Source organism: Fukomys damarensis, unplaced genomic scaffold (assembly GCF_012274545.1).
Source record: "Fukomys damarensis isolate Sample0158 unplaced genomic scaffold, DMR_v1.0_HiC HiC_scaffold_20, whole genome shotgun sequence".
Lineage (NCBI taxonomy): Eukaryota > Metazoa > Chordata > Mammalia > Rodentia > Bathyergidae > Fukomys > Fukomys damarensis.
The window spans coordinates 8193644-8216933 of record NW_022900932.1 but is presented as its reverse complement, the minus strand read 5'-3'; the positions used below and the strand labels follow the sequence as shown (position 1 = coordinate 8216933).

At 51.7% G+C, this 23290-nt stretch overlaps 1 protein-coding gene across 2 annotated transcripts in view; it reads left to right on the top strand.

Moving 5' to 3' along the window:
- Positions 1–23290, top strand: part of Ccnd3 (cyclin D3) — a 46452-nt gene that overhangs the window by 17290 nt on the left and 5872 nt on the right. The gene's annotated exons all lie outside the window — the stretch shown is intronic.

Here is a 23290-nt window from a genome sequence, read left to right as displayed (position 1 = left end):
GCCTGGGGTCCAGATGTGCGCTCCAGAAACCTTGGGGCGAGTGGGGGGGTTACAGAAATTCAGCAGGGGCCACAGGACAGGATGAGGCTCCTCTTCCCACCCACCTTTGACTTTTTGAGGGAGGGTCTTGCTATGTAGCCCAGGCTGGCCTTGAATTTACAGTGATCCTCCTGCCTCATCCTCCTGTGTGCTGGGATTGCAGGTGTGCGCCACCACACCCAGCAGGTCTTTTCTTACCTGACCCCAGTAGAATGATTAAAAACCAGGACAGTAGCCAAGTGGGATGATGGAAAACTTGGAAAACTATAATCCCAGCACCATGGGAGGCTGAGGCAGGATTTCAAAATCGAGCCCTACCTGGGCAACATAGTGAAATGGCGAGACCCTTTCTCAAAAGAAAAAGAAAAAGGGCCAGGATGTAGCTCAGTGCAAAGGCCCTGAGTTCAGTTATAAGCAAAGATCATTGCTGAATGGCCTAGTGATACATGTCTAATCCCAGCATTTGGGAGGCTGATGCAGGAGAATCACCAGTTCAAGACCAGTCTAGATTACACAGTGAAACTGTTTGAGAACAAAACAAACTCAAACCCTATCCCCAGGGTCACCAGCCCCGGCTTCATGGTCCCTGTCTGTGTCTGCACTGCCCCTGTTTCCAGACAGACATCTGCCCAGATAGAGCCTTGGGGTCTCTTTTGGGGGACACAGTTCAACTCCTCGTGCCCTGCCTCAGCGGTCCAGCCTGGCACTCACACTCGCTGTGGGACCTGGGCCATTTCGGGCTGGTCCCCTCCTCACTCTGAGTTGTTGTTGCTGTAGAAGCTCAGTGCTCTGAGCATTGTCAGTGGGCTGAGTGCCCCTTGACCGACTGCCTCAGTTTCCCCTGATGTACCCTTGCTGTCTGCCTTTCCAGGTGAAGGCTTGGTGACATCCTCAGTGTCCTTGATCTGGGACAGGGCAGTGATGGGAGGATTCCTGTCCCTTGTGTTCCTTGCTTTCTCCCTGGCCACCAGAGCAATGGATGCCAGAACCTTCTATCCCACTGATTTTCTCAGTAGGGCTGTGGTTCCAGTCAGGATTTCTACCAATTCTTTTGTGGGGGGGCATCAAAAACACACTGTCCTGGGCCCAGCTCCACACCTCAAGAGTCCCTGGGGGAGCCGGGCGTGGTGGTACACATCTGAAATCTCAGCACACGGGAGGCTGAGACAGGAAGATCACAAGTTGGAACCCAGCCTGGGCCATTAACTTAGTGTGACTCTTGTCTCAAAATAGAAAATAAAAAGGGCTGGCAATAGAATTCAGTGCAAAGGTCCTGGGTTCAGTCCCCAGTACCTAAAAAAAAAAAAAAGTATATATTTTAGAGACAGGGTCTCCCTATGTAGCCCAGGTTGGCCTTGAACTTGTGGTGATCCTCTTGCCTCAGCCTCCCAAGTACTGGGATTCCAGGAATGAGCCACTATGCATGGCTGCAAAATTATTTAAAAAAAAAAAAAAAAAGTAAAGTCCTTTAGAAGAGGCGGAGGAGGAGCTGCCAACGCTGAGGATTGTTGCAGGGTTCCAGCTGCGGGCGTCACAAGCTGAAGGCAGTGATGTCACGGTGTCTGAAGGGGACAGGGACAGGCAGGTCCCTGACCTTCAAACCCTGCCGCCTTTGGCTGGACAGAGAGCTGGGTGACCTAAGACAGTTGCCCCACCCCAGGAGGCCAGCTGTCCCCGCCCTGCCGCAGCCACCTGAGCTCCTGAGTTTTCCTGTCCGTTAGGCTGGGGGCCCGGGCTGCGGGGCCGCTCCGCTCCCGGCAGGGACAGGTGCCTCACAGCTGGGTGAAATGAGGACAGTGGCCTCCTCCCTTCCTCCGTGCCCACGGAAGCCACATCCCATTTCCTCCTCTCATTCAGTGGCTCCCCTCCCCCTGTGTCCCCTGCCCCAGGGAGGGGACGATGTTAGGGGAAAATGGGGGGCCTGCGTTTCCACTGCCACCGTCCCGCGCTGGGTAGCACAGGGCAGCAGGGGAGATCAGCCTCTGCGGCACGAAGCACATGGATTCTGACAGGGTTCGGGGTGGACTCCTGTCTCCCAGGAGGATGAGCATGCGGTGCTGGGCTCGGTGGCCCACGCCTGTAATCCCAGGGCTCTGGGAGGCTGAGGCAGGAAGATCCCAAATTCCAGCCCAGCCTGGGCAATTTAGCAACTTAGTGGCATCTTTTCTCAAAAGTAAAAAGGGCTGGGGATGTGGCTCAATGCAAAGGTCCTGGGTTCAATCCCCAGTACGGGGAGAAAGGGAGAGCGAGAGAAGGAATGTGTGAGAGGTGGGTGGGGGGATCCGGCTGAGCCTCTGTCCGGACAAAGGCTCCAAGCTAGCTGCTTCTGCAGCCTCGAGGCCCCAGAGACCCAGATCACCGCATCCTCCACCCTGAGCCTGCGACTCCCGACCAGGGCGATTCCCGTTATACCACTGCTTGCATTTCTGAGTTGTTCCCTGGTCGCCACTGCTCCTGGTAGAACGGGGACCCCGGCTAGTGCAGGATCGCTGCGCTGCCGCTCCAGGGCCATGAAACACGGCCCAGCCTTGCAGAAGAACAGGAGCCTCGGGAGGCTGGGTCCCAGAGGACATGTCACCACCCAGCTCCCCACACAGCCCGCTCTGCAGCCTGTGGAGGAGGAGATTGAACCCCAGGCCTTTACACTAAGCTCTATTTTCAGCCCTTTTTCATTTTGAGACAGGGTCTTGCTAAATTACTAAACTGCCCAGGCTGGACTCAAGCTTGACCCTCCTGTCTCAGCCTCCCAGGACTCCGGGACTATCGGTGTGTGCCACCACGCCCAGCAATCTCGTATATTTTAACAACTCTTGTCTCCAGAACTGTGAACAGCTGGGTGCAGGAGTGTGGCCAAGGGTTGGGTCATTCTGTAGCCAGACACACACACACACACACACACATGCATGCACCTCTGAACAGTTGGAGTTCGTCTCAAAGGAGGATATTTACATTTTGTTTGTTTGTTTTGAGACAGGGTCTCACTGTGTGGTTCAGGCTGGTCTTGAACTCACGGCAATCCTCCTGCCTCAGCCTCTCTAGTGCTGGGATTACAGGTGTGCTTCACCAAGATGGACCCAGGCATAGTGGCGTATGCCTGTAATCCCAGCACTTGACAGGCTGAGGCAGGAGGATCGCTGTGAGTTCACGCTCAGCCTGGGTAATTTAGTGACTTAGCAAGACTCTTGTCTCAAAATAAAAATAAAAGGGGCTGGAGATGCAGCTCAGTGTGAAGGCCCTGGGTTTAATCTCAGTACAAAACAATGCTTAAATGACAGTGGTCTTGGCTGTGGCAGGAAACAGAGCAGCCCCCTTTCTCTCCCCCAGCCCTGGATCGGTGCTGCCAGCTGCTGCCCAGGCCTCCACACCCCCAGCTGCTCCTTTCTTCCTGTCCCTGTCAGGTCCTTGCTTGCTGCTGGCTCCGTTTCTCACTCTTTTTATTTTAAAGAAACAGTGCGTGTTTTTGTTACTCTATTGCCAACATTTTGAAAATAGCGAAACCCGGCCGGGTGTAGTGGTGCACGCCTGTAATCCCAGTACTCGGGAGGCTGAGACAGGAGGATCGCTGTGAGTTTGAGACCAGCCTGGGCTACATTGTGAGTTCCAGGTCAGTCTCAGCTACATAGTGAGACCCTGTTTCAAAAAACCAAACCAAACAAACGAAAACAGTGAACCCAAGAGGCTTTGAGACAGGGCCCACAGCCGGATGGATCGGGCCACCATCTGGCTCCCTGCAGCACGCCTGTGTCCTTTCATCACTGTGCCGGGAGATCTGGGCCCCGACCTTGTCAGCTTGGCCTCGCAGAGGCCCAGCGCCGCCTTTCCCATGAATGGCACTGTGGTGGCCGGGCCAGGTCCCCACAGGAGGCCCCGCCTCCGGACAGTCTATAAAATCTGCTCTTGTCTGGGCCAGCAGCCTCTTCCCGGGCCTTCGCAAAGCTCTAGTCCTGGCTCCGCAGGGCTTCGAGGCTAGGCCCTCCTGACCACCAGGGGCCACCTTTCCTGTTCTGTCCAGCCCCAGCTTCCTCCCCTTTTGTTCTGGTGGCCCACGCCTGTCATCCCAGCACTCGAGAGGCTGAGGCAGGGGGATCGAAAGTTTCAGTTCAGTCTGGGGAACTTAGTGACTTAGCAAGACCCTGTCTCAGTAGATGAGTAAATACAATGAGAATTTAAAAGGCCTGCGGATGTACCCCAGTGTGACGGTGGTGGGTTCAGTGCCCAGCACCACACAAGAAAACATTTCTCCCACGAGCTCACGCTGCGCTGGTAGCTCCCAGGCGGCTGTTATGGGTCGGTCCCCCTTCATGCCCGGGGACTCGTGTGAAACCATGCAGCGGGTCTTATTTCTTTCTCTCCAGCTTCTGTCCGTCTTCCTGCGAGGCGTGCATGGTGTACAGTGGCTGCAGTGTGTCACAAGCCCCGTTCCAGAGGGCGGATGTGAGTACACCGTTCGCTGATTGTCTTTCTGACTCGGATTTGGATCGGTCCGGGTTGGGGCTGTCAGCGCCCATGACCACCCTCATCTAAGCCCTCTGTAACATAAGCTTCTTCACCTTTGGATTGCAACAGAGGGGTCTTACGTTGACATCTCATAAATTTACTTTTATTTTACATATAGTTGTGTTGTTGTTTTTTGCGGTACCTGGGATGGAACTCAGGACTTTGCTGCTTGAGAGGCAGGTGAGGTGCCACTGGGCTAAATCCCCAGCCCTTTTTTCTGTTTTTTTTTTTTGTTGTTGTTGTTGCTTTGTTTGGTTTGGTTTGGTTTGCTTTTTTTTTTTTTTTTGATACCAGGGATTAAACTCAGATCCTTGCATTTGTGAGGCAGGCGGCAGAACCACTGAGCTAAATCCCTGGCTTTTCTGGTTTTTTGAGACAGGGTCTCATTTTGTAGTTCAGGCTGGCTTTGAACTCACTATGTAGCGCAGGCTGGCCTTGAACTCAAGGCAACCCTCCTGCCTCAGCCTCCCTAGTGCTGGTATTACAGGTGTGGTCCACCACGCCCGGCTTCTATTTTATATATAGTTTTTAAGATAGGCTCTCACTCGGTAGCCCAGGCTGGATTTGAACTCACTATGCAGCCCAGGCTGGCCTCAAAATTTGATAATCCTCCTGTCTCAGTCTCCATAGTGCTGGAATGACTGGTGTGCACCACCACTCCTGGCTCCCAGCCATTTTATAAGTTTCAGTATGTGTTATCTTCATTACCATATAGTTCTAGTTCTTAAAAAGTTTCCATTAAGATTTTCTTGTAAGTTATTTGAAAGAATGTTTAAAAATTTCCATGTGTAGGACTTGCTGATGATTTGTAACTTAACTTTCATTTTGGCCAGCTCATGCATAGTCTTTACAACACTGAGGGGTGTGTGTGTGTGTGTGTGTGTGTGTGTGTATGTGTGTGTCCCACACATGTGCTGGGGTAGAATCCAGGGCTTTGTGCATGCTAAGCATGTGTTATCTCACTGAGCTACCCCCAACCCATACTGACTTTTTTTTTTGTACTGGGTAACGAATTTGGGACCTTGCACTTGAGAGGCATGAGGCGGAGCCACTGAGCTAAATCCCCAGCCCAACACTGACTTAAAAAAAAAAATGTTTTGAGGCAGATGTGGGGGCCCATGCTTGTAATCACAGCACTCAGGAGGCTGAGGCAGGAGGACTGCCCTGAGTTTGAGGCTAGGCTGGGCTACATAGTGAGTTCAAGGCCAGCCTGAGCTACACAGAGAGAACCTGTCTCAAAGTTTTGCCTTTTGCTTTATGATTTAGTATGCAGTGAATTTGTTTTTGTTTTGTTTTGTTTTTTGAGACAGGATCTCACTAGTAGTTGAGACTGATCTGGAACTCACTGTGTAGCCCAGGCTGGTGTCGAACTCACAGCGATCCTCCTGCCTCAGCCTCCTGAGTGCTGGGATTACAGGCGTGTGCCACCATGCCCGGCTGTTCTATTTTGTTTTGAGACAGGGTTCCTCTGTGTAGTCCAGGCTGGCCTTGAACTCAGTATGTAGTCCAAACTGTTCTCAAACTTGCAGTGATCTTCCTGCTTCAGCCTCCCAAGTGCTAGGATCATAGGTGTAGGCCGTCAGCCTGACTAAATGTATTCATCTATATCCTTAGTCAAGCTTATTTATGACATTGTTCAAGTCATCAAAACTCATTTTGGTTTTGTTTTTTTGAGACAAGATCTCCCTATTGTAGCTCAGGCTGGCCTTGAACTCAGGGAAATCCTCCTGTCTCAGCCTCCAGAGTGCTGGGATCTCAGGCCTGTGCCACCACACCTGGATGCTGGTTTTTGGAGAATAAAATTCCTTCATCCCACGCCCTACCCTTGGCTGAGTCCTCCCTGTGGGCTGGAGCTGAGGCGGTCTCTTTGCAAGAAGCACAGCAAGTGAGAGACTGTGTTCTTGTCCTAGTAACCTCGCTTGGCAACAACCTGTTTTTTGCCTTCAAAATTTTGGGGGAAATTTTACTGGTCTCTGAAGTGCCCATTTCTGGGAACCCGGGTGGGGAAAGTGAATAATTCAGTCAGGCTGGGTTCAGTACCTCGGAGAGTCTCTCTCCTTGGGGCCTTAGGCTGGACCTCTCCCCTCAGTGAGTCATCAGCAAAGGCACAGGAGCCATGAAGGCCTGAGGCCTGGGTGCCCATGCCGGGTTGGACCCACCAGGCTGTTGCGAGCACTTCCTGGTAGTGAACATGCAAATTACCCAGTGCCTGTGATGGGAGGCAGTGGGGCTGAGCCGGTGAGGGTGTAACCCAGACCACCCAGGGACAGCCGTCCCCAGGGACCCTGCAGGCTGCTCTTCTTCGTGGACACAAACAAGTGTGTCGTTTCTTTTGTCTTCTGTTTCTGCCATACCGGGGATTGAACCCAGGCCTTCACACTGACCTACATCCCCAGCCCTTTTTATTTTTCCTCAAGATCTTGCTAGGTCAGTAAAATGCCCAGGCTGGGCTGAAACTCGTGACCCTCTTGCCGCAGCCTCCTGATTGCTTTTGGGGATGACAGGCCTGAGCCACCACGCCCTGCTCACAAAATAGATTCACGATCACAATTTCCCAGAGCCTCCATCCTCTCATATGTAGAATAGCAATACAGGTGGAGCATCCCTCTGCTGAAAACCCCAAATCTGAAATTTTTTCATCATCTGATCTCACCTCTGCCCAGGGCTGGGATGAAGAATCAAACTTTGAGGAGTGGGTGATTAAAACAGAATGGCTGGGATGAAGGTATGCAGAGTGATTTAAAAAAAAAAAATGGAGGAAACAAAAAAGTATCAAAGGCAGGGGCTGGGGATTTAGTTCAGTGGTTCCTTGCCTTGAAAGCGCAAAGACCTGAGATGGAGCCTTGATACCAAAAAACAAAACAAAACAAAACAAAAACAAAAACAAAAAACCCAGACTAGAAAGCTGGGCAGTACATGCCTGAAATCTCAGTATTCGAGAGGCTGAGGCAGGAGGATCGCCATGAATTCGAGGCCAGCCTGAGCTACACAGTGAGACCCTGTCTCCAAAACAAACAAACCAACAAAATAAGAGGGCGGCTGGCCGTGTCCCCAACAGGAGCCTTTGAATCCCCCATAGTTGGGAGTCTGTGGGGTGGGAGAGATATAACCAGGCCCTTCAAGGCGCCTCTCTGATGTTGCCCCACCCTGGGAACTCAGAGCCACCTCCCTGGGTCAGGCCAGACTGCCCCTTGCTTGAGTTTCTTTCTTTTGAAATCATTGTTCATTTATCCATGAATTTGTTGTCAAATTGGGTTTTCTACACACTGTGAATGTTTATTCTGTTTTATACGACTATCTTCACTGGAGTTTCTGCAGCTGGCACCTGCCAGAGTCCCCGTGGAGATGAAACCAATGGAGAGGGAATGAAATGGCCTGTGCCTTTAACACCAGCTATCTAGGAGGCTGAGGCAGGAGGATCACTTGAGCCCAGAAGTTCAAGACCAGCCTGGGCAAGAGCTTGTCTCTGAAAAGTAAAATGTAAAATAATCATAATAAGATGGTTAAGCAACATTGACAGGGGCATTATGATGGCCATGGTGTTAACTACCCTAATCACACTGGTGGCCAAGAACTGTAAGACGTTGACAGTTAGGCCCAGGAGAAATGTCAGCCCCTTTCAGGGTTAAATGGACCCGGCCGAGTTCAACTGGTGTTAGGAGTAAGCTGGGCACCGAGGCATGCAGTGCGTCTCAGGTGGCTGCCTGCCTGTGACTGAGGCTGCTGTTGAGTGGGTCAGAGCCACTTGGGGCCTGGTCAGGAGCCCTCTGCCTGCACAGTGAGTTTCCCCTCAAGCTGTGGGCAGCGCACACCATCACAGGACTGATCAGGCAGCACTGGCTGCTGTTTTCCCACCAGACTAAAGTGAGCCCCGAACCCCCCCAACCCTCATTTTTGAGACAGAGTTCGCTATGTAGCACAGGCTGGCCTTTAACTTGTGGCGATCTTCCTGCCTCAGCCTCCCAAGAGCTGCAATTATAGGCCTGCACCAGCACACGCAGCGTTTGCTTCCCTCTTACCCGCTTGCTAAGTCCCTGTGGGTACAGAGCCTGCAGACCGATGGGAAAGTGGGGGAGGCAGAGCCTGGAGAGGGACGCAAGAAGGCGGGGACCTCAGGAAGTGACAGAGCCCAGGCTCTGAGCAGGCGGGGCTCTCCTGGCCGGAGTAGGGCCTGGGTGTGACCCCGGCACCGATAAACACAACACAGAAACCAGGCCGGAGCTTGGGAGGTCGGGCTGTGCCACTGGGGCTCTTTTATTATTGTTGTCATTTCCAATGCAGAGAAGGACGTGTCAGGGTCACCCAGCTGGGACCTGGTGGGCTGGGAGCCAAACCCAGTCCAGTACAGGCTTTTGGAGCGGCGGCCAGGCTGTGCGTGTGCATGTGTGCGCGCATGTACCTGTGCATACATGTGTGCTTTCATTCATCCACGGTGCTGGGGATTGAGCCCAGGCCTTCACACATGCTAAGTACACATCAGCATGGAGCTGTACCCCTCACCCCATGGTTGCTTTTTTTTTTTTCTGTACCAGGAATCGAACTCAGGACCTTGCACTTGCCAGGCAGGCGTGGTTCCACTGAGCTTCATCCCTAGCCCCCCCATGGTTGCTTTTACTATTCAGTCATAATACATAATATTATTATATATAGTATAGGAGTCTATACAATATAGTAAGATGTAACAGTACAATATTATTCTCTAGTACGATATTCAAAGACCATAATTTATTTAATGTTCTCCTTTTTGTTGTTGTTTTTTGGGTTTTTTTTTTTTTTTTTGGTTTTCTGAAGCAGGATCTTGCTATGCAGTCCAGACTGGCTTCAAATTTGTGGTGCTCTCCTGCCTCAGCCTCCTGAGTGCTGGGATTACAGGCATGTGCCATGCCCAGTTATTTAATGCTCTTTCATGGTTGGAATTTTTTTTACTATTATGAGTAAATGTATATGTGTGTGTGTGAGAGAGAGAGAGGGAGAGAGGGAGGAAGGGACATGGGTTTGGTTCATCAGCTCTCAGAGCCTGGGGTTGGGAGGCCGGGGTGGCCGCTTGAGCGGAGGGATTCCCGTGCGGGCCAAGGGAAAGTCTCGTGATGTCGGGGGGACCTGGCACAGCTGGCGGGTGTTGGAGCTGCATGGTGACTGCAGCCCTCAGATTCCCCCTCGGATCCTCAGCCTGCCCGGCTTTCTGGTCCTCCCGGTGCTGCCCTGACACAGGCGGGCGCTGCCCCAGGCAGGCTCTCCACAGCCCCTGCTTGTTGCCCCTTTGACCGTCCCCCCTCCATGCCGCCACGACGCCTTGACTGCCAGGGCCCTGGGTACGAGACCCGGCACCTTCAGGCCCAGGGCAGCCATCCTCGCTGCTCTGGGCTGGGACACTGCCCAGCCACCACTGTACAGGCAGAAAGAGGGGTTCGGGGGTCAGGACTCACCTTCAGCGCTCCACAGCCCCTGCTTGTTGCCCCTTTGACCGTCCCCCCTCCATGCCGCCACGACGCCTTGACTGCCAGGGCCCTGGGTACGAGACCCGGCACCTTCAGGCCCAGGGCAGCCATCCTCGCTGCTCTGGGCTGGGACACTGCCCAGCCACCACTGTACAGGCAGAAAGAGGGGTTCGGGGGTCAGGACTCACCTTCAGCGCAGCCTGGGCTGTGTGAGCCGGGATTCGGCCTGGGGCTTCTCTTGCGTGGCCCCATTTTTTTTTCTAAAAAGAGAAAGAAAGGCAGCTCTCAGGCTTTAGCAGAACTGTTGAATGGGAGTTTGCATTTGTTTGTCTGTTTTTTTGAGACAGGGTCTCACTAGGAGCCCAGGCTGGCCTCCAGATCATGGTGATCCTCCTGCCTCAGCCTCCCAAGTGCTGTGATTACATATGTGCACCACGACGCCCGGCAGGCAGGGAACCTGCATTTTAGCAGACCCGCGTTGGTCGCAAATTCTTGGAGAAGCCTGGCCCAGGACCTTCTGTTGCGCCCCGCCCCAGCTCAGAACTCAGGCTGTTTTCCTGTGTGTCTGTGGTCTTGGGAGTTGGAGTCACCGTGTGGATTCATGACATCTCTGTTTCCTCCCAAGGAACTGGGGCCCCCAGGGGCCAGACTGTCCCTCGATCCCTGGCACACAGCAGCCTCCATCTCTGCAGTGCCTGCTATGTGCCCACACCGTGTACCCTCACCTCCCTCAGCCTCACCCTGGCTCACCAGCTGAAAGGAATCCACCCATTTTATAGACCACAAAATAGAGGCCTTGTCCCTTGTTCAGATCCCTAAGCAGTGGGGCTGGAATCAAACTCAGGAGTGTCTGATTGAAAAGGCTTGAGCCCACTCAGTAAATATTTGTTGAATGACTTCCGTGCTTAATTTTTCATTCAAACCCTCGCTAAGGAGGACATCTACTCAGACATGTACTTGGGAGGACATGCAGGGTCGCATGGGGGAGTGGAGTCCCTCCTGGCTAGCCTGCTGTCTTCGGAGCAGGGCAGAGGACGCCAGCGTGGTGTCGCATACCTGTAATTCCAGCACTCTGGGAGGCTGAGGCAGGAGGATGGCAAGTTTGAGCCCTGCCTGGGCAATTTAACAGCTTGGACGAACTCTGTCAAAAGAATGAAAAACAAAGGGCTGGGAGGTGGCTCAGTGCAAAGGCCCTGAGTTCATCCTTTAGTACCAGAAAACAGGCCAGGGTGACTCGCAGCTCGCCCCCTGCCCTTCTCAGGGCGCTCCTGTGACTCAGCGAAGATGCCGTGGCTCTGAAATCAGCACCGAGGCCGGAACCCTCAGAAATGCTTTCTGTGCCTGGTGGAATTTCCCCATCATGTCATTCCTCTGCCCTGGAATGCAGGAAGCCTTGGCCGTGCTCAGCCAAGGGCCAGGCCCGGGTTCTCTCAGCCTGCTTTCTCCCACTCCTCTCCAGGCCCGAGGGCAGCAGAGGCTCCCTTCCTGGGGTCCCTGTGTCCAGGCTCTGGGGCTGTGCTGCTCCTACCCGCAGCCAGTCCCAGATCGGGGCGCCAGCCCCTCTTCCCGGGGTTGTGGCCTCGGCCGTCGCCTTACCTCTCTGTGCCTAGCTTTGTCAGGTGTGCAGTGGGGATAACAATACATTGACACATTGAAGACGAAAATAATTCATCTGTGTAAAGCACTAGGATGACCCTGGCACCGTAATGTACGGAACTGTTGTAATTTATAGATACACTGTTCTATTTATTATTTAATTCATATGCAGTAGTGAGCCCTGAACTCAGGACCCTTTGCAACAACCTACATCCCCAGCCCTTGTTTTGAGAAAAGGTCTTGCTAAGTTGGCCAGGCTGGGCCCGAATTTGTGATCCTCCTGCCTCAGCCTTTCAGAGTGCTGGGATTACAGGTGCACCGCCCAGCCTGGCTCTGTTATTTGTACTCAGCCATGGAGAGCTTTTCGTACCTGGAGGAGACTCCATGGACTTGTGCTGAACTTTTCTTCTCGTTTGCTCTTAGACTCCGTCCAGAATTTTTGTGAATTCTTGATTATTCACGCTATGTAGGGGCCAACTGCCAATGAAGGAATAAATTAATAAATGAGGAAGCTTGGCTCGGCCTCTGAAAAGGAGATTATTGTTACGGATCCGAGCCCCGGCTCAATGCACTGTCGATGGAGTAATTGTGTTCAGTGCGGAAGCCCTGGTCACAGCCCAGCACAGCAGCCCCGAGGGATGCTTAGTTCTGATGTGGAGGGATAACGGTTTGTTTCTTTTTTTGGCAGGAGGTAAGGGGGAGACAGGGTCTCGCGAAGAATCTCAGGCTGGCCTTGAACTCACTATGTACCTCAAGTGGGCCTTGAACTCATGGCAATCCTCCTGCCTCAGCCTCCTGAGTGCTGGAATTATAGGCGTGCCTCTTTCGTATTATTATTTGATAGATTACCTCTCTCTTACACTGTTATTATTTGTTTGATCCCCCTGGCTCTTCTGTACCCTTCCTGGGCCCCCCTCTCCCTGGCGGCTCTGTTCTCTGAACCTGTCTCCTCAGCTCCCTAACAGCCCACCTCATCCGGAGTTCCCCAGGGGGCCGTCCTCAGGCAGGACGGTGCACATCCAGGCCCCGGCCGGCTGTGGGCTCAGGAATCGCTGGACTTGGTTTCCTGGTCTCAGTTTCTTGACCTGTGAAATGGGATGAGTTGTTGGGAGGCTGAAGAGAGAGACAACAGCCAGGCCAGGAATACAGTGAGGCCCCTCCAAGTGGTGCCTACATGTGCTGCCCACCTGGGGTGGAGCTTCACTCACCATCTTCGGTGCTTTTGAAGCAACCTGTGGAGCTTGGTGTGACCCCAGCACTCAGGAGGCTGAGGCAGGAGGATCACAAGTTTTCTTCTGGTCTGGGCAACTTTAGTGAGACCTTTTCTTGAAATAAAAAAATAAGTGGGCTGGGGATCCACAGCTCAGTGTGAAGGGCCTGGTTGCAATCCCTAATGCTAGAAAAAATATTTTAAGGAAAAAGAAAAAAATAAGACCCTTAACAGCTCTCCTTGCTTCGGAGATGATGATATTCTGTTGTGGACTCTGCCTTCCTGTGTGTCCCACGTGACCTGGATGGGCACCCTGCACCTGCTGGGCACCTTTGCCACTGCGAGTGCGCGCGCACGCGCACACACACACACACACACACACACACGGTCACGCATACACGCACTCGCATGATTACACATGCTCACACACACGGACGTGCACGCTCACTCCCGCTGGAGCAGGTGCCCTGTCCTGCAGCCTCTATGTTTGCACCATGATTTGGCACCCTGCCGGCCCCTCCTGACACCTCAAGTGTCCCCACCCTGGGCAGGACAGTGTCTCCTGAGCATTAGCAACTGGGGACCCTACTCTGCCCCCTGCCCGCGTCCTCCCGATGGTGACGGCCACCTCCCTCTGGCTGGCCCTGTGAGGACACCGGAATGGGGCAGGTTGGGTCACGCGGTGCCAGAGGCAGGGACGCCCCTGTTTGTGTGGCCAGCAGGGCGACAGCCCCACGAGTGGACGAGGAAGTCGCCCAACGTCACAGACCCTGTGCCTGTGCGGGGCCGGGTTCCAGACTCCGGTGCTGTCCTCCTGCCTCCCTGCAGCCACGACACTCTGCCGTCTTGTGGGAGCTCTGTCACCGGGGGACAGCTGTGGGGCCAGCTGGCTCTGCACCTACCCACGCGCGCTGGTTTGGCTTCCTGTGTCCGGGGTTCACACTCCTTCGGTGGCTCAGTCCTGCTTCCTGGGTCCTGGGTCCTGTGGCCCTCAGTGTAGACAGGCAGTTTTGGTCCACTGTCCAGGCAGCTGTGAGAAGCAGGCTTCTCCTGCAAGCTCAGAGCTGGCTCCGACAGAGGCACTTGGCCGAGGCAGATCCCCTTCGCCAGGCGGTCATCAGGGTGACCCCTGTGGGCACCTGCAGGGCCTCACCCCCTCTTCACACTTCAGAAGGAGGCAGCATGGCTCTTTCAGGTGCATTTTTTGATTTTTTTTTTTTTTTTTAGGCAGGGTCTTGCTAAATTGCACAGGTTGGGCTCAAATGGAGATCTTCCTGTCTCAGCCTCCAAGAGTGCTGGGATTGCAGATGTGTGCCACCATGCTGGGAAATTCAGCTTCTTAATTTTTTTTTTCCTAGTACCGGGGTTTGAACTCAGGATCTTGCACTTGCAGGGCAGGAACAGAGCTAAATCCCCAGCCTTCAAAATTTTAATTTAAAAATTTTTTTCAGTTTTACTGGGGATCAAACTCATGACCTTGCTCTTGCAAGGCAGGTGCAGTGCCATTGAGCTAAATCCACAGCCCAGTTTTTATTTTTTGTGAGACAGTTTCGTATGTAAACCAGGTTGGCCCTGAGCTCACAGCGATCCTTCTGCCTCAGCCTCTGCAGTGTTGGGACTGCAGGCCTGGGTTACCACACCCAGCTCTTTCTCTTTTAATGGCCTGCTTTGCCGATTCCACTTTCAGATAAATGGTGTGGATATTTACCTAAAGACTTGGGGGTTTTGGGTTTTAAGGAGCAAAGACTGCATTCTTGAAGGTTTAGAAAGATTGCTCAGATTGTGGGGATCCACAGTTGTGGGGAGCAGAGGTTAGAGGGGTGGGGGAAAGGCTACTGCACTGGCCCAAGGCTGGACAGGGAAGGGAGGTTCCGGATTGCAGGGACTGATGACAGGGCTTATGGGAGAGCTGGTGATGGGGCTTCTGGGAGGGCTGGTGATGGGGGTGTAAGGGTTGATGTGGACCTTGTTGGTGAAGGAGGAGCTGAGGAAAATGATTTGGGCCTTTATAGCTCATCTCCAGCGACTCTGCAGACCACAGTTATTAGCTGTCACATTGTATTAAAGAGGAAGGACTTATTTGTTTGACAGTGTTTTGCTATGTAATTCAGGCTGGCCTTGAAATCACTAAGTAGCTCAGGCTGGCCCGGAACTCACAGTGATCCTCCTGCCTCAGCCTCCTGAGTGTTGGGATCACAGGCATGTGCCACCATAAGGAGTTCGTGGCGTTTCTTCTCCCCTCTTGGTACTGGGGATTGGACCCACAGCCTTCACTCTGAGCTGCATCCCAAGCCCCTGCTTTCTGATAAGGTCTTGTGAAGTCACTAAGTCACCCTCCAACTTGCAATTCTCCTGCCTCAGCCTCCCAGGGTGATAGAACCCATGCCTGGCTTCCAGCACTTTTCACGCCTTATCTTTCATGAGAGTGACCTCTGAGACAGGCATTACTACTATAACATACAGATACAAACCAGAGACTTTCCTCCAGGTCGTGCTGTGGTCTGGGGTCAAGGTGATTTGACCCAGGTCTGCCAACCCAAGTCCCTCATGGGGGAGCAGCTGTCGGTTACCTTAGGCCTGTTTCAGAACAGTTTTAAACCAGGCGTGGTGGCACAGGCTTGTAATCCCAGCACCCGGGAGGCTGAAGCAGGAGGATCGCTGTGAATTGGAGGCCAGCCTAGGAGGCTACATAGTGAATTCAAGCCCAACCTGGACTACCTAGCAAGACCCCATCTCAAAAAACTAAAAAAATGTAAAATGTCCAGGGATGTGACGTCGTAGCTCAGCACAAAGGCCCTGGCTTCCTATCCTAGTACCAATAAAATAAAAATTGTGTCAGCACGACCCAGACTAACAGGATGCTACCTACACACCAAAACCTACAAGATTTAAATTCCTGACTCAGGGAACCTTCTGGCCAAGTATGAGTCAAAAACTAAAACCCACTCACTTAAATCAGTTTAAGAATGAAGGGAATGTAAATCATTAAGGGAGAGCGAAGCACATCTTCATTCCTCCAAGACAGACAGCGCATTTTCTAAAATAGGAGAATCAATCCCAGCTACTTGACAGGCTGAGGCAGGAGAATCACTCAAGCTCAGGTGTTCGAGGTCAGCCTGAGCGACAAAGACAAGACCTCAGCTCAAGGTGTGGGGGGGTGTGAGATAAAAGAAGCACCTTGTCTTCCTGTGATCTGTGGCTCTGGGAGTGCCTTCTATGGGAAGGGTCTCCCTGCAGATCTGGATAACTAGGGGGTGAAAAAAAATTTGTTTGTTTGTTTGAGACAGGGTCTCACTATGTAGTTCAGGCTGGTCCTGAAGTCACCATGTAGCCCGGGCTGGCCTCGAGGTCACAGAGATACTCCTGCCTCAGCCTCCCGACTGCTGGCACTAAAGGCATGTGCACCACTGGGTCCACAGTCCAGCAATCTTGATCTGGATTTTGCAAGTCCAAGTGACTGAAACCAGATAGAGAAACGACCACTGAGGCTGGGTGATCGGCAGAAGCCGGAGACAGGAACCAAGGCACGAGCCCCTCTCCCAGGGCGCGAACCCCACTTGAGACTACAAAGAGGGGGCACCGACCCCAGGGGATCCCAACCCTTGAGGGCTGGGGGTTTATTCACAGGGATGGGCTGTTGCACTCTGTGAAGCGGAGGGAGACAGGATTAGGGGGCCGGAGCCACAGCCAGGCCAGCGCCAGCGCCAGCTCCGAGATAAGCGGGCCGGTGGTGTGCGGGCAGAGATAAAGCCGCAGGGCCGCGGGGGCCCGGGAAGGAGGACTTCACAAGCCAGGCTGCTTGACTTCACTTTGACCTGATAAACAGGTCCTTGGCCTGGAGATGAAAGTAGTGTCTGGTGGAGATTAATCTGATGGCCCGGGCCCTGATGGGGATTGTCTGCAGCCTGTGGAGACGCGAGACTGTCTCCGGGTGACTTTTGCAATCTCAATGCGGGCCCAGCCTCCTTTGAACTCCTTCTGCCGGTCCAGCGATATAGGCTCTTACCTCCATCTTGTGTTCCTTAACCATAAGAAACTGAAATCATTATTTTTGTCTTTTAGTTTTGAGACAAGGTCTTGCTATGTAGCCCAAGTTGAAAACTCACAGCGATCCTCCTGCCTCAGCCTCCCAGGTGCTGGGGTTACAGGCCTGCGCCTCTACGCCCAGCTTGGCCTTTTTTTTTTTACATGAATGGATGCTGACTTTTGTCAAATGCTCTTCTGCTATTTACGGATGTGACCAGTGTTTTCCCCCGTTACTCTGTGATGAATTATACTGATTTTTTTTTAGATAATAAGCTTTCCTTGCAGTGTAGTCTGAAGCCAGCTCCCTTGCAGTGGATTATCCTTTTCTACCTTGCTGGAATCCATTTGCTGACCTCTTGCTTAGAATTGTGCTTCCCTGCTCAAAAGTGAGATTTTCTTTTCACATACTGTTCCTGCTAGGTTTTGAAATCGATGTTATGTTTAAAAAAAAAAAAGCACAGAAGTGAGCCCTCTTCACGCTCTCTGAGCTTGTGCAAGACTGAAACGTTGCCTGTCTGCTGTTGAAAGTTGTTCCATCCTGCGTGTGAGGGTAGAGAAAGGAACTTTTACTTGAGGAATGATTGTAGCTTTAGTGCTAAGGAAGATAGCTTCTTCCACAGGTTACTCGAAGTCCAGATGAGGGCTTGGTACCGATGAATCAGTAGCTCAGCAATGTCCTCAGGGAGGGAACGCCAGGCCGCTCTTTCTCACTTGTCAGTCCTCTGTCATCACTGCAAGGTGGCTGCAGCTGCTCCGGGCATTGCAGCACAGCAGTTTCAGGCTACCGGCAGTTTAGTGATGGAGCACTTGCCTTGGATGGCCTGAGGCTGTGAATTGAATACCAGCCCTGGGGGAAAAAGTATGCAAGCCCAATATAGCCTCAAAGCCCAGAGCTATGTGACAATTGGGTAAATTGTTTCACCTTGGCTCTGTGAATCAGGATGGATGGGTACTTTGCCTTAGAAGTTTGATATGGTGCGGATTAAATAAATGAGTTTTTCTCTTTGAAATTCTTTCATGCCTGGAACATATCAAGTATTCAGTAAATATCAGCCTGTCTTATCCCATTCTCACACAGGCCAGGAAAGAAACTGTTTATCCTTTTTTTTTCCTTCTACGTTATTATTATTATTATTTTGTCTTTTGTTTTTTGAGATAGGGACTTGCTATGTCAGGATGGCTTTGAACTCATGGCAATCCTCCTGCCTCAGCCTCCTGAGTGCTGGGATTACACATGGGCACCACCACGCCCAATGGTAAACTTTTCTTCTGTGGCCATTTCTAGAATCCCCTGGCAGTCTTGCCTTCACCTCCTCCGTGGCCATTCTTAGCCCAGCCTTGGAATTGTTATGGCTTAGCTTGGAGGAACAGATTCACCCATGGGGTCCAGGGCATCCTGGCTTCCGCTGAAACTCCAGGCTAGGTTGTGTTCTGGGGGTGGGGGCCGTGGGAGCCCCAGCCCGCCTGGTTCTCCCTGCGAGGTTCTACTCCCCCTGCTGTGTGGCAGGAGGCTGGTGCCGCTGTCTCTGCGGTTGGCAGCCAGTCCTGATCTGGGGCTGAGGTCTTTGCACATAAGAGTCTTGTGCTTTTATTCCTCTTTCAAGAATTCCCGGTTTTGTCATTTATCAGCCATCCTCACAGCAGCCACTTCATGTGCTTTGTCTTCTAGTGTATACTGAATATTTTAAAGATAAATTTCAGCCAGGCATGGCAGCTCACGCCTGTAAGCCCAGCACTCTGGAGGCTGAGGCAGGAGGATCACCTTGAGCTGTAGGCCATTCTGGGCAACATAGTGAGACCCCGCCCCCCCCAAAGATTCTTTGAACATCTGTGAACCAGGCACCATTCTGTTTTGGTGGGGTAGTGAGGGAGGGGACATTCTGTAAGTAGCCAGACATGGTGCCTACCTGTAACCCTCACTTCTCAGGAGGCTGAGGCAGGAGGATTACAAATTCAGGGCCAGCCTGGGCAATTGAGGGAGAATGTGAGTGAAAGGCTGAGATGCAGCTGAGTGGCAGAGAACTTGTGCAGCCTGGGCCAGGGCCCTGGGTTCTGTCCCGAGTACAGCAAAAGTAGAACACGCATGGAAAGTCTGCCGGGGTGGGCAGAAAACCAGGCAGTGTGAGCGGCAGGAAGTGTCAGGGCTGGGAGGGGCAGCAAAACAGGTAGGGTGCCAGGAAGGGCTGGGGCAGAAAAGGGACTTCTGGGTCCCTGCAGGCCGAGCGGGCACCCAGACACACAGAGGGGAACTCGAAGGACTGGAAGGCTTGGGACCAGGAGGAAGTGAGGGGGTGCAGCTGCAAGCCCTGTGGGTCTTGGGGAGTCACAGGGGTGCGGCAGAGAGCCCAGGGGGGCTGTTCCTTGGGAGGAGACTGGGTGGACAGGGCCAGGCGGAGTCACCATTGTGACCTAAAGAAGACAGGATGCCTCTAGACTTGAGGGGGGGTGGACACCCATCATCCCAGCACTTGGGAAGCTGAGGCAGAAGGGTCACAGAGAATTTGAGGCCAGCTCGAACTTTTTTGTCTTAAAAACGAAGTAAATAGAATAATTATTACACAAACTACCACCTTTGAATGTTTGTTCTGCTGCAGACATAGGCGAGCAGTTTTCTGCCCATGGAGTCCTCAGGAGAACACCTTCAGGATAGGATAAAGAGGGTTGTTTTCCTGAGTGGACAAAAAAAGGCTGGTCTCGAACTCACAGCGATCCTCCTGCCTCAGCCTCCCGAGAGTTGACATTACAGGTATGCGCCACCACGCCCGGCTTCTTTCTCTGAGTTTTTGAGACAGAGTGTCACTATATAGCCCAGTTATACCTGTAGTACCAGGGCTGCCCCACCCGGCTTCCCTGGAGTCTCTGCAGGGACAGAAGTAACAGCCACAGAGCCCAGATGAGCGTGATCACTGCATCCCAAACAGGCGCTGATAAAAACACACCAAATGCAGAAGAAGAAAAAGGAGTTGACGCGTTGAAATCAGTTAAAAGGAGAAAGAATGTGGGCTGTGGGCTGACAGGTGTCACCTACCACCGGTCACCCTCTCCCTTCCCTCTTCTCGGATGGGAGCTCCCTGGCTGTGACATTCCATTCCTGCCCTCCCTCCGTCTTCCGGGTGCCATTTTATTGAGTGACTTTTTCTCACTGATGGGCCTGAGAAGAAAGTGTCTTCCACGCCTGGCTGTGGTCATTGCTTTGTCTTTTCTGTTTGTTTGAGTCAGGGTCTTGCTGTGCAGTTCAGGTTGGCCTCCAGCTCAGTATATAGTCCAGGCTGGTTTGAATTTAGGGCAATCCTCCTGCCTCAGCCTCCTGAGTGCTAGAATTATAGGCGTGTGTCACCATCCCCCCATCTAGGAATAAACAAGGGGAGCCCCTGTTCCTTTGAGGAGGGGTGATCAGGGAAGTCCCCATGCCAGTGATTCACGTCCAAGGGACTCCTTTGTGCCAGCCTCTCATGGGGGCCCCATCGCTAGCTCACACCCCACTGTCAGGGTCAGTCTCTCTGTGTGTCCCATCCCACATCCGCAATGAACCCATCAACAATTAATAAACGGATCTGGCCAGGTGTGGTGGCACGTTTCTGTAATCCCAGCACTCAGGAGGCTGAGGCAGGAGGATCACCTTGAGTTTGAAGCCAGCCTGGGCTACCCTGTGAGACCCTGTCTCAAAAAAAAAACAAAAAACCTAAAAAACAAAACAAAGCAAACAGACAAACAAAAAAACCCAAAACCCAACCAACCAAACAAAAAAGGGGTGGAATAATAGTATTTTCATAACATTGCGGTGAAGATAAAATGATTTGACCTGTGTCGGGTATGTGCAGGGCCAGGAACTGTCTCAAAAACAAAAAATATTTACACTTTTGAAAAATCTTTAGGGGCTGGAGGTGTATAGCTTAGTGGTGCCTGCTTTGTAAGCGCAGGGTTCCAAGTTCAATCCCAGGTACTGAAAAGAAAAGAAAGAAAGAAAATGCAGCTTCCGGTCTCACGTACAGGTCATCGCGCATGCATTGTAGGGGCACCAAACGTTTCACAGGAGCGTGCACTGGACGTCACACTCCCCGGGTCCGCCCCACGGAGTCTGATTTTCCACGGCTTCTCTGGGTGATATAAACCCATACATATTCCTTACGCTTATTCCTAGTATTTGTGACATTTTAGGATGCGGAGGGCAGGGTGCAAGGGTAGAAATCGTTTAAGAAAACATTGGTAAAGAGGCCAGGCATGGTGGTGCACGCCTGTAAATCCTACCACTTGATAGGCTGAGGCGGGAGGATAGCCACGGGTTTGAGGCCAATCTGGGGGACGTGACGAGACCCTATTTAAAAAAAAAACAAAAACAAAAAAATAAAATACATTTTAGAAAGAAAACATTGGTAAAGAAAGCCACATAAAAATAAGCCTTGAGTTTTAAAGTCTAAGAAAATCTCCTATCTGCTGCAACCAAGAAATCTACTAGTTTAAAAAAAAAAAGTCAGGGCTGGAGATTTAGCTCAGTGGTACCACGCCTGCCTCGAAAGCTCAAGGTCCTGACTTCTATCCTTGGTACCTGGAAAAGCCCAGGGCCAGGGATGTAGCTCAGTGGTGCTGTGCCTGCCTGGCAGCCACAAGGTCCTGCATTCAATCACTGGTGCTGAAATAAACACCAAACCAACAACAAAAACAAAGAAGTCCAACTGTGAACTAAAATTTTGTTTTTGCAAAATAATATAAAAATATGAAAAAGGGTAAATCTTAAAATGTAATGAGCTATTATTATTGTTGTCTTTTTTTTTTTTTTGAGACAGGGTCTCACTATGTAGTTGAAACTGACTCGGAACTCACTATGTAGCCCAGGCTGGTCTCGAACTCACAGCGATCCTCCTGCCTCAGCCTCCCCAGTGCTGGGATTACAGGCATGCGCCACCACGCCCTTTTTTTTTTTTTTTTTTTTTTTTGAGACAGGGTTTTACTATGTAGCCTAGGCTGGCCTCATACTCATGGAGATCCTCCTGCCTCAGCCTCCTCCTGAGTGCTGGGATCTAGGCATGTGCCACTATACCTGGCTATGAGCAGTTACTGAGCTGGAGGTACAGCTTAGAGGTAGAGCACTTTGGTTCTATTTTCAGCAACACACACAACACACACACACACACACACACACAATTATAAATCACTAAGAGAACAAACTTAGTCTGTAAGTCAATGAGCAGATGTGAGTAGGTAATTTACACGAAATGTAAATGTCTCCTACTATGCAGAAAAAGATGGTGTGTTATTGGTAGCGAACCATTTTCAATCTCTCCATTTGGCAGAGTTGTTTTTAAAAATAGGTATCTAGTGTTGCTTGGTGTAGACTAGTGTAGCATTTCAGCAGGAAAATTGGGTCATAAGAATTGTATCAAGCCATAGGATGTTTCATAACCTCCCACTGAGAAATTCCACTTGTAGAAATGAATTCCCTTCTAGAACTAATCACGAATCTGCACAGAGTTCTTATGGTAGAAAGGCTGAAGACTAAAAAATTTTTTCTAATACGGAAGATGGCTTCAGGTTTGGTAAAATACACTGGGAAACACTGACCCGGTGGTACACTGTGTAGCCAGTAAAAATGAGGTAGTAGAATAATGAATGACACAGAAAAGTGCCAACAGTATTTTTTTTGTGTGAGAGCACACCATGAGACCTGGCTATTCCTAGAACAAAAACTAGAGACATACTCGGGAGTCTGAGGCAGGAGGATTCAAATTTGAGCTGAGCCTGGGCAATTTAGTGAAATAATTGGAGGGTGGAAAAGGGAGGGATCCAGCCAACTCAAAGGGGGTGCTAATGCTTCTGGCATTGAGGTCTGGGGCCTCAGTTGAAGTAGCACTGGAGTCCGATGTGATGGCACAAGCCTACAGTCCCAGCACTCGGGAGGCTGAGGCAGGAGAGTTAGTTCGAGGCAGCCTAGGTAGACCCTGTCTCAAAAAGCCACCCCCAAGCCGGGCGTGGTGGCGCACGCCTGTAATCCCAGCACTCGGGAGGCTGAGGCAGGAGGATCGCTGTGAGTTCTAGACCAGCCTGGGCTGCATAGTGAGTTCCAGGTCAGACTGAACTACATAGTGAGACCCTGTCTCAAAAAAACAAAAAATAAAAATAAAAAGCCATCCCCCAACCCCCGAGAAAAGTATCTCAGTGCAAGACAGCAGAGATTCCAGAAGCTTCTCAATCCTAATTCTGTCCCCTTAGTGTGACTGTTAGTTATTGTGCCACAGTTTCCTCTTCTGTAAAATAATATCTGAATTACAAGGGTTTTGTCAAGTCTTAATAAGTTCTACATAGTAGAACAGCAGTCATTAAAAAGAAGCCTTCTTGACAGCTCCTAGAGCGTTTTCGTTAGATTCTTGTGCATTAGAGTTTGACGAGTGAATACGCGAGCGATCCAGAGCGGCGGGGGCCAGTCCTCCCTCGGGTGGCCACAGAGCCTGGCGGGCGGAGTGGAAAGGGCCGGGCGCGGGGACGCGGC